This window comes from Sciurus vulgaris, assembly GCF_902686455.1.
Source record: "Sciurus vulgaris genome assembly, chromosome: 11".
NCBI lineage: Eukaryota > Metazoa > Chordata > Mammalia > Rodentia > Sciuridae > Sciurus > Sciurus vulgaris.
Genome location: NC_136472.1, coordinates 19,711,063 through 19,724,819, shown reverse-complemented (window position 1 = coordinate 19,724,819; position 13,757 = coordinate 19,711,063). Strand labels below are relative to the sequence as shown.

The 13,757-nt window shown below is 36.4% G+C and overlaps 3 pseudogenes across 3 annotated transcripts in view; 1 reads left to right on the top strand and 2 right to left on the bottom strand.

Moving 5' to 3' along the window:
* Positions 1–13,757, top strand: part of LOC306639149 (olfactory receptor 4C16-like) — a 469,263-nt pseudogene that overhangs the window by 227,830 nt on the left and 227,676 nt on the right. The window lies entirely within an intron of this gene.
* On the bottom strand, positions 1,903–2,818 carry LOC306639152 (olfactory receptor 4C3D-like; annotated as a pseudogene). Its single transcript has one exon. The product of its transcript is annotated as an olfactory receptor 4C3D-like (transcript).
* Positions 9,223–10,144, bottom strand: LOC306638436 (olfactory receptor 4C46-like; annotated as a pseudogene). Its single transcript has one exon. The product of its transcript is annotated as an olfactory receptor 4C46-like (transcript).

The window sequence follows — 13,757 nt, the reverse complement described above, 5'->3', positions numbered from 1 at the left end:
CACTAGAAATAATCAGATGCACCATCTTCATGAGAGATTCCTGATAATGGATGCCAAGGATCATCTTAACAATCCCTAAACTATTTACAAATCAGTAATACTCTCTACTGAGGATGTCAGGCTTACTTACATCTCTTCCTTTAGTTCCTACACCTTCCAAGTTTGCTGTTGACAATTTATAATCTCACTGATCTCCTCACCCCTCAAAGACAGAAACACTGGCCTTAGTTTTCCCTTCAAACCCTTTCTTTTACCTTAGAAAAAAATTGACAATTTTCTCAGTACCACTCCCATTCTTATTCCTGGAGTATCTTTATCTCCTGTCTATTATAAGACAAAGTGAATCACAACTTATTTAGTCTGGAGTCTGTAAAAATGTTTATTTTTTACCAGCAATGAAAACTTGATCATTTTTACTAGATCAGGGGCTTACTACATCAGCTTCCAGACCTAGACTTTATGGGAAAAAGGTTCTATTTCTTAGGAATTTGAGGCATCCATGCAGAAGTCAGAACAGTCAGTCAGCCCCCAAAATAGGTGTTATATATTGACTTTTCTGCATGGCAGATTATGGGAGAAACAGCTTCAGATAACCAGTGAGTTTGAGAAAGGGAACATGTGTAGGAAGAAGCCAGAGTTGGATAGTTACAATCAGAGAAGCTTTGATTCACAAAGATATTATAGTAACATAGAATGCCCTGATATTTTCTGAGTTCATACAGGAGCATTTCTGCTGAAATACATTGCTACAAGTAAGAAAGGTTACAACAAATTTGGCATTATTTTTCGTCCAGGACAAATTAACATGTAATTTAACATGTAACATGAAATTTAACATGTAAATTTCTTATCTATAGACATTTACCTACACAAACAACTGTGTTTCATTGAGGAAAGTAGGACTGAGTGTTGGAAGACACAATTCCAAGGTCACAGGTAAAACTCTTAGATGTGTGAACTGCAGAAGGTACATTAGTCAAACTTTCTGAACTTCAGTTTGCTTCTTTGGAAATTGGGAACAGTTATAATGAAACTTACCAGTGTAGTACATGGATTAAGTCATCTAACTGAAGCAAATGAGTCCTATATTTTAAAAATAGATGTATTCATTTAAAATAAATTTATGTATGACACATATCATCCAATGGCTTTACAAACTCATGCCTTTGGGTGACATTAAATAAAAGAATGTTTACACTTGTTGCTGCAAATGGTTCCTATTGGTAAGGAAAAAAAAAAACTTTATGTTCAAGAGAAACTGTGAGCCATGAGGATATCTAAGAAAATAAGAAGATATTAAGAGTAATTTCAAAAATTCTAACGTATTCTTATGACAGGAAAAGAAATAGAGATAGGTCAGGAATAATTTCTTCTTAGATTCGGAATTGTTTCTTTCTTCCTTTGTGGGTGTTTCTTTTTCTGTGTATTCAGGTTGTAAAAAAACAAAAATGCAAAATAAAGAAAATCAACAATGGTTCTTTCACTCCCCAACTGTCAACCTTCCATAAGTTCATCTAAGAATTTCCTTCACCACAAAAGGCCAAACAAATAGTTTTTTAAAGTTCTGGAGACCAAGGTTCTGCACAAAGTCAATTTTACCCAAATAACCCATTTATGAAGAATTTACTAAAGTCCCACAAAATCTGTGGAGGAATGTACACCCCAGAATCATCAAACCAGAGATCTGCATGTAAACATCACATTCAGTAAAACACATTAAACACTACCAAAATCACCGAGCAAAAGGTCTTGCCACTATTAAGTGTCAGATGAATGTTCATTTGGGGGAGCTTTTACTTTTTTCCTAATGATCAGCAAAATGTGCTACTCCTCTTGCACTGTGTGTGCAGCAGGTTTGATATTCCCTATTTAGGGTCTTCATCACTTGGCATGATGAATGGACTACATAACTCTTTTCTTCAACAAGCTTCTCATGGCACTTTTCACCTCTGTGTTTCTCACTGTGTAAATTATAGGATTCAGCATGGGAGTGAGGATTGCAAAGAACACAGCCGCCAACTAGTCCACTGGGTAGGTGGCCACAGGATGCATGTAGGTGAATATGCAAGGCACAAAAAAGAGAACTACAACTGTGAAGTGGGAGCCACAGGTGGAGAGTGCTTTGCGCCGTCCTTCAGAGCCCTGGAATTTCAGGGAGCTCAGGATGACGATGTAGGAGACGAGAAGCATGGAGAAAATGAGCAAGCACATGGCTCCACCATTGGCTGCCACCACCATTCCAAGCCTGTAGGTGTCTCTGCAGGCCAGTTTCAATAATGGGAGGAGATCACACATGAAGTGGTCAATGGCATTGGGACCACAGAAGGGCAGGCTGATCATGAAGAGAATTTGCACAGTGGCGTGCAGGATTCCTCCAATCCAAGTTATGACAACCAGGAGGCGGCAGAGTCCCTGCCTCATGATGGTCATGTAGTGCAGGGGTTTGCAGATGGCCACATAGCGGTCATAGGCCATGACAATGAGGAGGATGATCTCTGAGCCTCCCAGGAAGTGTTCCACAAAGAGCTGAGTCAGACAGCCACCCACAGTGACTAGTCCTCCTCCGGTATAGCAGGTCGACGATCATTTTAGGGATGGTGACAGAGATGTAAGAGGCGTCTATGAAGGACAGGTAGGGGAGAAAGAAGTACATAGGAGGGGAAAGCGTGGGGCTGAGTGAGATGGTGATGATGATGAACAGATTGGCCAGCACAGTAAAGAGAAAAATCAACAAAAAAATGATAAAGAGCAGTCTCTGCAGGTGTGGATTCTGTGTGAGCCCCAGGAGAACAAATTCAGTCACATTATTGGGAGGCATGAGGTTATCCTTGCAGGAAATAACATCTTCCTGGGGCCTTACTTACCTGCAAAAAAGATAAAGATAACCCACTAGCTATAAATGTATTGCATGCTGAGTTTCATAGTATGGAGATGGGGCAGTCATTGCTACTGCGGAGCATATCCTTGCCCACAGTCCCCCACCCTAGTAACTGCCTCAGTTATTCTTTTTCACTCTCCTCCATAATGCTTTCTTCTCCTCAGATATCTACATGTCACCTGTAGCCTCCGTGGGTTGACAGTTACTGTGTAATTTACTGAGAAAACACTGGGCTAAACACAAGAGATCTCAATTCCCCTGTTTCCAACTCCATGTGATCCTGTTAATAATCCCAGTGTCCTCTGTTTTTGAGCCCCATCTGCATCTGTGAATTCACAAATTATAACTTCAGAATGTATTTTGTAAGCTGTAAAGTGCTGCACACTGATAAATGCTATTCTCTCTTCCAAAATTTACATTTGAACCCACTGCTTTACCTGTGAAAGGACATGGACAAGACATATCTACAGTGAGCAGGCAGATAGGAAATATATATAAATTATGGGAGACTCACCTCTCTGGCACCTACCATAGCAACATGCCATTCTCATCTCTTTCCTTGGTGTACTTAGTACAGCATCTGGCACAGTGTCTTCACAGTGAGGTAATGAATAAATGCACAGTGAATTCCCTCACTTCCTACATTTCCATATGTGAGGATACACAAGCTTCCATGACCATAAACCAAGAACTCAAGTATCCTTGTCTTCTCAGTCTGCTTCTCCACATCATCTACTTATGAAAAACAAACTTCTCAAACATAAACTTCAGTTCAGTTTCTGGCATACATTTTATGTAATGTTATTGGGTAATTTAACTTTCAGGATAATTATAATGTTGGTTAATTAAAAGTGCTTCTCCTTCAAAATTATGTTATACATATAATTTAATATAATCCCTTTCATTAAATTTATATTTCCAATAGACTGGAACAAAAAAAGCCTTTTTAATAGAATGTCAGTTTATTACAATCTACAAGGCAAAAAGAAAACCTTATTTACAAAGTTCTTAAAAAAGAAATTTAATGTGGAGACTAGATAGTGACTGTAGGATGGATAGATAAGATACTATGCCTCAATACACACCTATAAATACAAATACATATAATTCATAATAAATGCAAGTAACTATTAGACTCACTCCACAAATATTCACTGGACACTTGTTATGCATATTAATGTATTTTTGTGGATACAAATTATACAATCATCTCTACCAAAATCCTTTAGTGATCCCTCCCCTGTTTTTTTTTCACTACAGCAGCAACTCATCCATTCATGAGCTGGATGATCTCTTCTACTTCTCTATGTTTCTGCAATGCACAGTCTCATGTCTTCGTCTTTCCACAGCATCCATCATGCATAACTCGTGGTTAAAGAATATTTCCCCGTGAACAGAATGGGGAAAAAATCATCCCAATTTGGAGACATAAATTCCCCCAATGAAATGAACAGGAAAAAAAAAAAAAACATAAATATAATCAAATATATTTTGGGAAAAGCAAACATTTCTTTCCCTTTCAAAGTTAAGCAGATAAAGTGATTTCTTTCCTAATTTTCAAAAAATCGTGTACATAAATGGAAAGGAAATTGAACACTTTCATTGTATTCCACTATTCTGAGGTCTATTTGGTAGATCTGAAAGAGTATGGTGTAAATAAAATGAGAAAGTGGCTGAGAAATAACTCTGAAGAAATAGAAATCATTTTGTCTTTTCTTTTTGGCTTCACAATAATCTTTCTGGAAATAAATCATACAGGGAAATATTTATAGAAGTGGAGAATTCTTAGGTAAAAACACATTCAGCACAATTACAAAGAACCATGGAAGATTGGAAACTGTAAGTCCAACATTAGATAAGTTTATGCGTATAATATAGTGCATCCCATAATTGCTAGCTGTTAACAGAGATATTTCAAATAGGTATAATTTCATAATTCTTATGTTGTAATAATAAATGGGTAATATTTAGAATGCAAATTTTAATTTCTACTATAATTCTTCTTAATTTAAATATTTTCATCTAAAAGGAAAAAAAGAACCAAAATATTTTTACTTCTAAATTGGTGGGATTATAGTTGATTCAAACTTTTTTTATTTATTTATTTATTTATTTTTTGGTGATGCTGGAGATTGAACTCATGGTCTTGTGCATGCAAGCACTCTACCAACTGAGCTATATCTATATCCCCAGCCCATCAATCTTTCTTGGTGACTGACATGCCAAAGAAGAGATTAAAACCTCAGCTTGGTGAAAATGAGAGGTTGCTATATGATTTTTAAGGTGCATTAAATCCTGTGAATCTGTAATTACATGATTTCTCACCTATTATCTTGTCTGACATAGCTCCATGGCCAGGGCCCCATGAATGCTAATTCACCAAAAGGTAAAGTGAGGATAAAATTGCCACATAGTTCAGCCACAGTGAGCCCTTGTTGATTTATAAGTGCACCTCTGGATGGTGCCTTTCTCTGGAGCCTTAGCCACGTATCCTGTTTGTAGACACTTCCTGTGACCTATCTTAGCTGTGGCTAACTAGACCTCAGGGGTGTTTCACTGCCATTAGCAGAGCTTGCCAAAACTCAATTATTTCACCTTAACTGAACATTAGAGGACTTTCACAGCACTCATGCTTAATTGTTAACTTTTTCCTTAAATCCACCCGAAGTCAAATCCCTCTGTCAAGAAAAAACACAGAAAAATGAATCTGCCATTACAGAATTTGGATATTTGATAATACAGGAACTTAGTATATTAGTATTGAGTTTGAATATTTGCTGTGCTATAAATTGAACATTTGAGTAGGTAACTCTGATGTCTTAAATTTTATTATAATACTGTCTTTATCAACTGATTCTTCATTGTTATATTTTTGTTTTTGCAATGCTGGGAATGGAACCCCAGCTTTGAACATGCTAGACAAGGGCTCTACTGCTGAGCTACACTCCCAGACCTGTGACCCATGTTATAAGAACAGCACTTCACATCAGGTACAATTCATAGTAGTTCTTCAAAGCAGTCATTTCTCATGCCAACTCTGGAACTAGATTAATGTTATAATGAAAATAATTGCATTCTCAAATTATCTTTAGACTTGTAAAATACATTTTTTCAACCATTAAATTTAATCTAGTAAATTCCCTGTGGAATGGACAAAAGGCATCCTGCCTAATAGCATGGAAAACTAAGTCAGGGTATCAAAACATCATCTCCCAAGGTAACACAAAAGTATTGGACCAGGGTCTTTATTTTTAGATTGTTTAGCTTTATAACTAATGTGTGATAACACTTTTATGCTGCCACCAATTGTGAGGCCTACTGGAATCATTCACTAATATTTAAAATTATTTTTAAGAACAAACTGAATTAAATTAAAAGCAGGAATATTCCTATATAGAATTATATTCACTCATCCATGTTCAAATATATTTTCTAAAATAAGAAAAATAAATTGTACATACCTCTGAATTGGCACAAATGTCATTGCTGTGAGCAGTGTGTATCAGGGTAGAAAAACAGTTTCAGAAAACTGAAACCAAATGATCAAGCCTAGTTTGACCAGATACTTGAATTATTGTAGTGCTATTACATTTGTGATCGGTGACAAAGAAATTTGAATGAGGGATTGAAACTGTGCAAATAACTATAATGAATATGCATTTAGCTAAAGTTTCATTTGTGAAAAGTTCTTCAATTTTTCCTTCAGTTCCGGAATAAAAGAACAATCTCAGAATGGAGAAGGAGCACATACTAAAGTTTGTCATGCCCAACATAATAATGATTAAAACCCATTCTTCATAGGCTATTCATCGTTCATCATCCTCTACTGAAAAGACTGATGTGTAGAGAGTATTTTGGATTCCCCACTGCTGTCTAGTTGAGGTCCCCAGAGCATAGATTACTGTGAACTGGAGACAGGACAGAGTCTATGGAGTAAGGTCCAGATCAGTGAGTGTTGTGTATGAAGGGATCTTTTTAATAAAGTAATTCCTAGAGCTATAAGGGAAAGTCTGATTCCAGAAGAAAATCCAATGAGTGATTATACAACACTCTGAACAGACAGCACCACAGATATTTCAAACATAATGCAAACCAGAAAGAAAAATGGGAGAAATTAAATATGGATCAGATCACAGTCAGTAGGAAGGCAGTCATTGTGCTAACATGACATTTGACAGGTTCATGACAACAAAAACCACATACCTGCCTACCTGGAAGCCTTAGACATTTCCATGGCCTTTCATAGGCAGAGGAACACTCCTCAGGGCAACAAAACACCACATGCAGGGCTCATATTGCCTTAGTCCAATTCAAAACCCCTTTTGTCCCAGGAAGACACTCCTAAATGGCTTACAAAAATGAAAAAGTTTAGAAACATGGCTAATTATTCATCTATCATATATAATTTCTCAAAAACCTTCCTGTTTGACTTTTCTGATAAAGTAGAATAAACCAATAATTAAGGTAATAAACATATTAATATGGACAGAATCACTTTTACACCTTCTAAATTTCCTAAGTAACCTGCTTGTAGAAATAGGATGAGCTATTTAAGGTCATGGAATGAGATGATGACTCAGTGAGAGGTAGACCCAGGCTTCCTGGTGCTGAAGCCTGCGTTCTTCTCCAGGAAGTTTCTGCAATCAATATATGCTTGCTAAATATTGTTACATAACAGTCCACTAATTCCTCAAACAAAACATGTGGTAGCTGTGAAGTGGGAGACTGACTCTATCGAAAGTGACAACTTAGACACGTCTATAAGCATGATATTTGTATTTCTACTGTGGTCACAGACTGCAGTTTTTAAAAGACCTGAAAGTTATTCCCAACAAAGACTTTTAAGTAAGCTGAGCTGGTTAGCTGAGAAGTATTTTCTTTGGTCAATTATAGAATTTTTTTCTATATGATTATAAGCCATCTCCTAAAGTAATCGTCAAAAAGGATTCCAGATTCAAGGAACTAAATATAAAAACAACTTTTTAACAGTAGAATAGTTGTGTGGTGTACTTTTGAAAAAAATCAGAATTTTGTTACCACTGATGATTTTTAAACTAATAAATTGGCACTTCTTATGACATATGATAAAAATATTTTATGCCAAATTTTAATTAAACACTAGCCCAAGGGAATTCTATATATGGAAAATACCACAGGATATGTATTAAGAATATTTAGAATTGAGGTGAATGTATGTGTTGTATGATTTAGTTATTTAACTTTTCTGATCCTTTTTCTTGTAATATAGAACTATAGATTTCAATTTTATAAGTTCATTGTGACCATGTGAGGACATTTAAAAATTTTCACATAGGTTTACAAAAAACTCATTTTTATAATCACTGTCAATATTTACTCAGTGCAATCAAAATGAAATATAAATTTAAAATCAGATATATCAAGGTATTCCCAGGTCTCATCCTGTGTCTTTGTTTCACAATATCTTAAATGCCAGTAAGCAGTACAGCTTTCTCAAACCAATTGATTATATATTTAACAAGTTGTGCAGATCCAAATTTATAATGGAAAAATTTTCAACTAATTGCAAGTCAAGAGAGGCTCTACTGCAAACACTTTCCTTTTTCTAATGTCCTTTGGTATATTTGAAAGAACATTGATTTTGGACCTAAAAGAATGCAGATCTGAACACTAGGTCTGTCTCTGACATTGAACTATTTATTGAAACTTCTTGAACTGCATTTTTCTCCATCTATAAAACATGAATAATGATAATAAAATTTACTTTGTGAAAGTTTTTTGACAGTAAATCCATAGGTGTGAGAAAGGCTTCAAAGTACAGCAATTTTCATGTATTCATGCCATGATAAACCATATTCATAGTTTAAATTCTAAAAATAAGTCATAAATTTTCAATTAAAAGCCATCCTTAATGGTATGAAGAAATTTTACATCATCCCATACTGGTGGGACATGAATCATCCTCTTTGTCCAGCATATTCACATCTATTGTGCACTACCCACCCATTAGTCATTTTGTATGTGTCTAGGTTATCAGACAGACTGTTATGGTAGGTATCATAGTTCTTATGTTCAAACACTTATCTCACTTAATAATAATCCCAAAGTACAAAATTTCATTACATGTTATAATTGTTTTATTTTGTTATCAGTTGTTAACCTGGGACTGAACTTATAAAATGAAGTTTATCATTAATATACATGTATAAGAAAAAAAATACTATATTTATAGGGTTTAGTAATACCTCTGGTTTTAGGCATCCAATCCAGGTCTTGGAATGTATGCCCCATGATGATAAGATGGATTACTGTGATAAAATATAAAATTGCAAAGGTCATGACAGAGATAAAATATCCATGGTGGATCATTTATTGTCTGGAATCGCAATCCTGTTAAGTAACATTCTAATGGCATTTTTACCTCTGTGTTCCTCACTGTATAGATAACAGGATTTAACATGGGAGTTACAAGGGTATAAAATACAGTTACTGCTTTATCCATGGGAATTGAAGCTACTGGTCACATGTACATAAAAATACACAGCACAAAGAACAAGATTTCAACTGTGATGTGGGAGCCACAGGTAGAAAGGGCCTTCTTCTTCCCCACAGAGATGTGAGTCCTCAAGGAGCACAGGAAGACCACATAGGACACCAGCAATATCACAAAGGTGATCACGGCAATCACCCCTCCATTGACAGCAACTAAGAGACCAAGGAGGAAAGTGTCAGTGCAGGCAAGCTGTATCAGGGGGAAAATGTCACACATGAAGTGATCCAGTGTGTTGGGGCCACAGAATGGGAGGCAGAAAGTAACTAGAATCTTCCCAAAAGAGTGGAGAAAATCCACACCCAGCACAGCCCCACCAGCAGGCAGCACATGCGGTGGCTCATCGTGGTCACGTAGTACAGAGGTCTACAGATGGCCACATAGTGGTCATAGGCCATGACCACAAGAAGGACAACTCTGAACCTCCTAAGAAATGTTCAAGAAAAAGCTGCAACATGCAGTCATTGAATGAGATAGCTTTGGTCTCAGAAAAAAAAAAAAAAAATTAGATAGAATTTTAGGAATTATGGAAGAGGAATGCCATGCATCTATCAAAGACAGGAAAGCCAGGAAGAAATACATGGGGGAGTGCCAGGTCTGGCTGCAGAGGACAGTAACCACAATGAGCAGGTTTCCTATGACCATGACAGCATAGGTGATGAGAAACACCAAAAATAGAGTCTTCTGCATCTGGGGGTTCTGCATCAGTCCCAGCAGGATAAATTAGTAACATTCATTCCATTTCTTTCTTTACTGTGTTGATGATGAATTCAGAAGTTGTAGATTAATCTGTAAAGACAATATTCTTAGTAGCAAATATGATGAGCAATATATTGAATTTTCATCTTGAGAATATAAGAATATAAGAATATTTTCTTCCATCTATGCTGGAAAAAAAGAAACAAGCTACTTCTTGGATTTTGTAAAATGAGCTGATATTAAGCCTCTGCAGGTGTCTAATTCAGCTTCTTATAACAAGGATGCTGAAACCCCCTTTACAACAGCTTCTGACAGGTGGTCACTAGACCTTTGCTGGAGGACATCTAGGCATAGGGAACCTGCCTGGTAATAAACCTGATTTCTTCTCAGTTAGTACAAAATTTTAGAAGGCTTTTTTGTAAACCTCTTCTTATAATTCTGTACACTTGATACTACAGTTAATCCAGCCCCTTCTATTTAGAAACTCTTAAATAAACTACAGAGAAATGAGGCTGTTTATAACTTGTTTTATTTTTTATTGCAATATTTGGTTCAATGTCTGAATTAAAGAAGTATTCAGTAAATATTGATCAAATGAACAAATAAGTTGAAGGACTTTTTACTTATTTCTTCTGTCTTATTTTTCCCTTGCTGACTCCAAACAGGAGAGCTCATGATCCTATGCTCCTTTCATCAATCCAGATCTCCTCTCATTCTTCTCCACCTTGGGTGGCTGTGTTCCACATCCAGTTTCAACAGTGACCTTACTTCTGGCCAACATGTAGAGTCAGCTGAAGGCTAAAGGCCAGGTGGAAAGGGAAGGAGGCCAAGGAATCTGTTTGCCTGTCTCCCTTCCATGATTTGAATGATGGGTTACTTTCACCAAGACAGCAGCACTTTCGGGGGGCAGATGTTATGACATTTCCAGTTTGGGGTGCTCATAGTCGCCTTCATCTAGCTCTCTCAGGATTGGTTGTGTTAATGTGTGTAACTGGTTGCCTATTATTACTACCCTATTCCTTATCCCTGATTAGTTTGTTTTAATTTTTGGTATTTGTTCTGAATAGTTATGGATGAATTTGAAGACTATCATGCTAAGTGAAATAAGCCAAAAATCAAAGTCTGAACTTTTTCTCTGATATGTTGATGCTAACACACAATAGGGGTGCACAGCACTAGGGAAGAACAGAGTTACTTTACATTAGGTAGAAGGGAGTGAAGGGAGGGGAAGGGATATGGGGGTAGGAAGGATGGTAGAGTGAAACTGACATTATTACCTCATGTACTTGTATGACTGCGTGACCAATGTGATCCCACAATGTACATAATCAGAAAAATAAGAAAATATACTCCATTTATGCACAATTTTTCAAAATGCATTCTACTGTGATATATAACTCTAGGAATTTTATTTGGTAAGTAATCTTGATTAAACTTTTTAATGTTCCACTGTGAGTATTATACTTTGTTTCATGGACTACAATGGATGGATAAAGTTCATATTTTTTGTTTTCAAAAGAATGAGAAAATGATTTTGCTTTCCTGAAAATGCATTTTATTCAGGAGATATATATACTTCTTTTATAGCATGGCTGAAAATTAAATTTACTTTGTCAGGAAAGACTTTGAAGGCACCATTTAGAATTTCTGGTGAAAGACAAAATGTAACATAATTCATGTGCACTCCACAGTGCTCTTTAGGCCATGGAGTCTAGGATTCCATGGAGTTTTTAATCTTTCACTGCCTGGAGCTATTTTACAAACCCTTTAAGTTGTAGGGAACTGCTAATGATCCAAGTAATTCTTGCTGAAATAAATACAAATGCTGCCTGATGGAAGTTTAAGTGATTTTCCTCAGTATTGCACATAAAGCATTTTCATTTATTTGTGAATTCATTGCAAATCCCTGATTAAACAATGTGTGATATATTGCATTTTTTTACACTAATGATAATAATTTTCTAGTTCCATCACTAATAAGCAAAATAAAGTCTTCGTCATGTGTTTGCTTTACATTTTTATCAGAGTCATGACTCTGCTGCTTTTTAAAAATTCTTTTTTTTTAGGTATTAAAATTACTTATGAAAATTCAAAGAAAATTTTTTAAATCCTTATATTCTTATTTCGTGTATTTCACTATGGATTTTTCTGTTTTACTCTATTTGGAATATTTTCATTTGAAGTCAAATGGACATAAAAATGCTATTAAAGAGCATTTTTGTGAACCTCCCAACTCCACCCTCCACCCAGAGAGGCATGTGTATGTGGAGGGGAAGGGTCTGCCTCAGTGCAATATAGTTTCAGGTCTGTTTAATAATTCCATTTTATGGTCATTTCCAAAATTTTTAACTATCTATTGTGTGTCTCATAGAAAGTAGCAGTGAAAAATAGAAATGCACTCTATTTTTATGTCCTGGTAGAGAGAGAGAGAGAGGATGACAAATGAAGACAAGGAATGATAGAGTATGTCAGACTATAACACCTGCTATCAGAAAAAGAAAGCAGAATACATGAATCTTGGAGTCTGAGAAGAGAAGCCATTTCCAGAGGAAGCTTCATGGAAAAGGAATACATAACCAGACTGGAAGAGCGTAAGGAAAGAGCCAAGAAGGTATCTAGATGACGATTCCCTACAAAAGCATCAGCAAGGGCAAGTCCCCAAGGAGGAGTCAGGCTCAGTATCCGTGACCCAGGGGCCATGGGGATGGGGGCTGAGGGTAGCTCTCCCAGACTTTGTAGGTTATTGTAAGGAGCATGGCTTTCAGTGACAAGCACAGCAGTGGGTGGTTTTGCCCCACATGATGTGATTTGGATGTCAGTGGGATCCTCTGACCACTGAATGAAGAATGCAGGGAGGCTAGGTAGGATTCAGCTGAATGACTGGGATCTGGACCAGGATGGAAAAGGGTGAATACAAAGCTGGAAAAGTTGGAAAGAGTTGTAATATGAAAACTAGATCTAGTAGAATGTTCTTGACATGGGAAGCCAAAAAGAAAAAGAGTGTAAACTTCACTCCAGTTACATACCCCGAAATAAAACAAGGCCTTTAATGAGAAATTTCATGTGCAGAAGCCACAATTCACAGAGCCAACAGGCATGAGGACTTTGTCAGAGTTGCTGACCATGTTCAATCCTTACCTCACATTGAGTCAGATACCATTTTATCCTGATTTAAGGTGTGAAATGATTCTTAGAGAAGTTGCTCCCTTTGCTTAACAGTAGTAGTCCAAACCTGACATTGAAATAAATGGTTAAAGTCATTCTGTGAAATGTTTAATCCCTCAAATCCTTAAATATTTCTGTAAAGTGAAGCTAATGGGAGTAACCTTAATTAAAGGGAGATTAGCTCACTTATTGGCACAAAGTAGGCAAGTGCCAACATCAGCTATTTTAATTTGTATTGCACTTCTTAGAAGTGTAGGATATCACAACTTACTTTGAAAATGGATGACCTGTGGCCACGACCTTTAAAATTACAGTGTTAATTTTCTGAGGTACGTTGACAGATGTTACCCAAAAGCAATGAATCATCTCAAAGAGTAACTCACTTGTTTATCATTTTTCTGCATGGCTCTTGACCACCCAACATGGATCATTAATTTTTCCTTCTTAATCAGAATGAATGTTTGTAAGCTATTTAACTCACACACA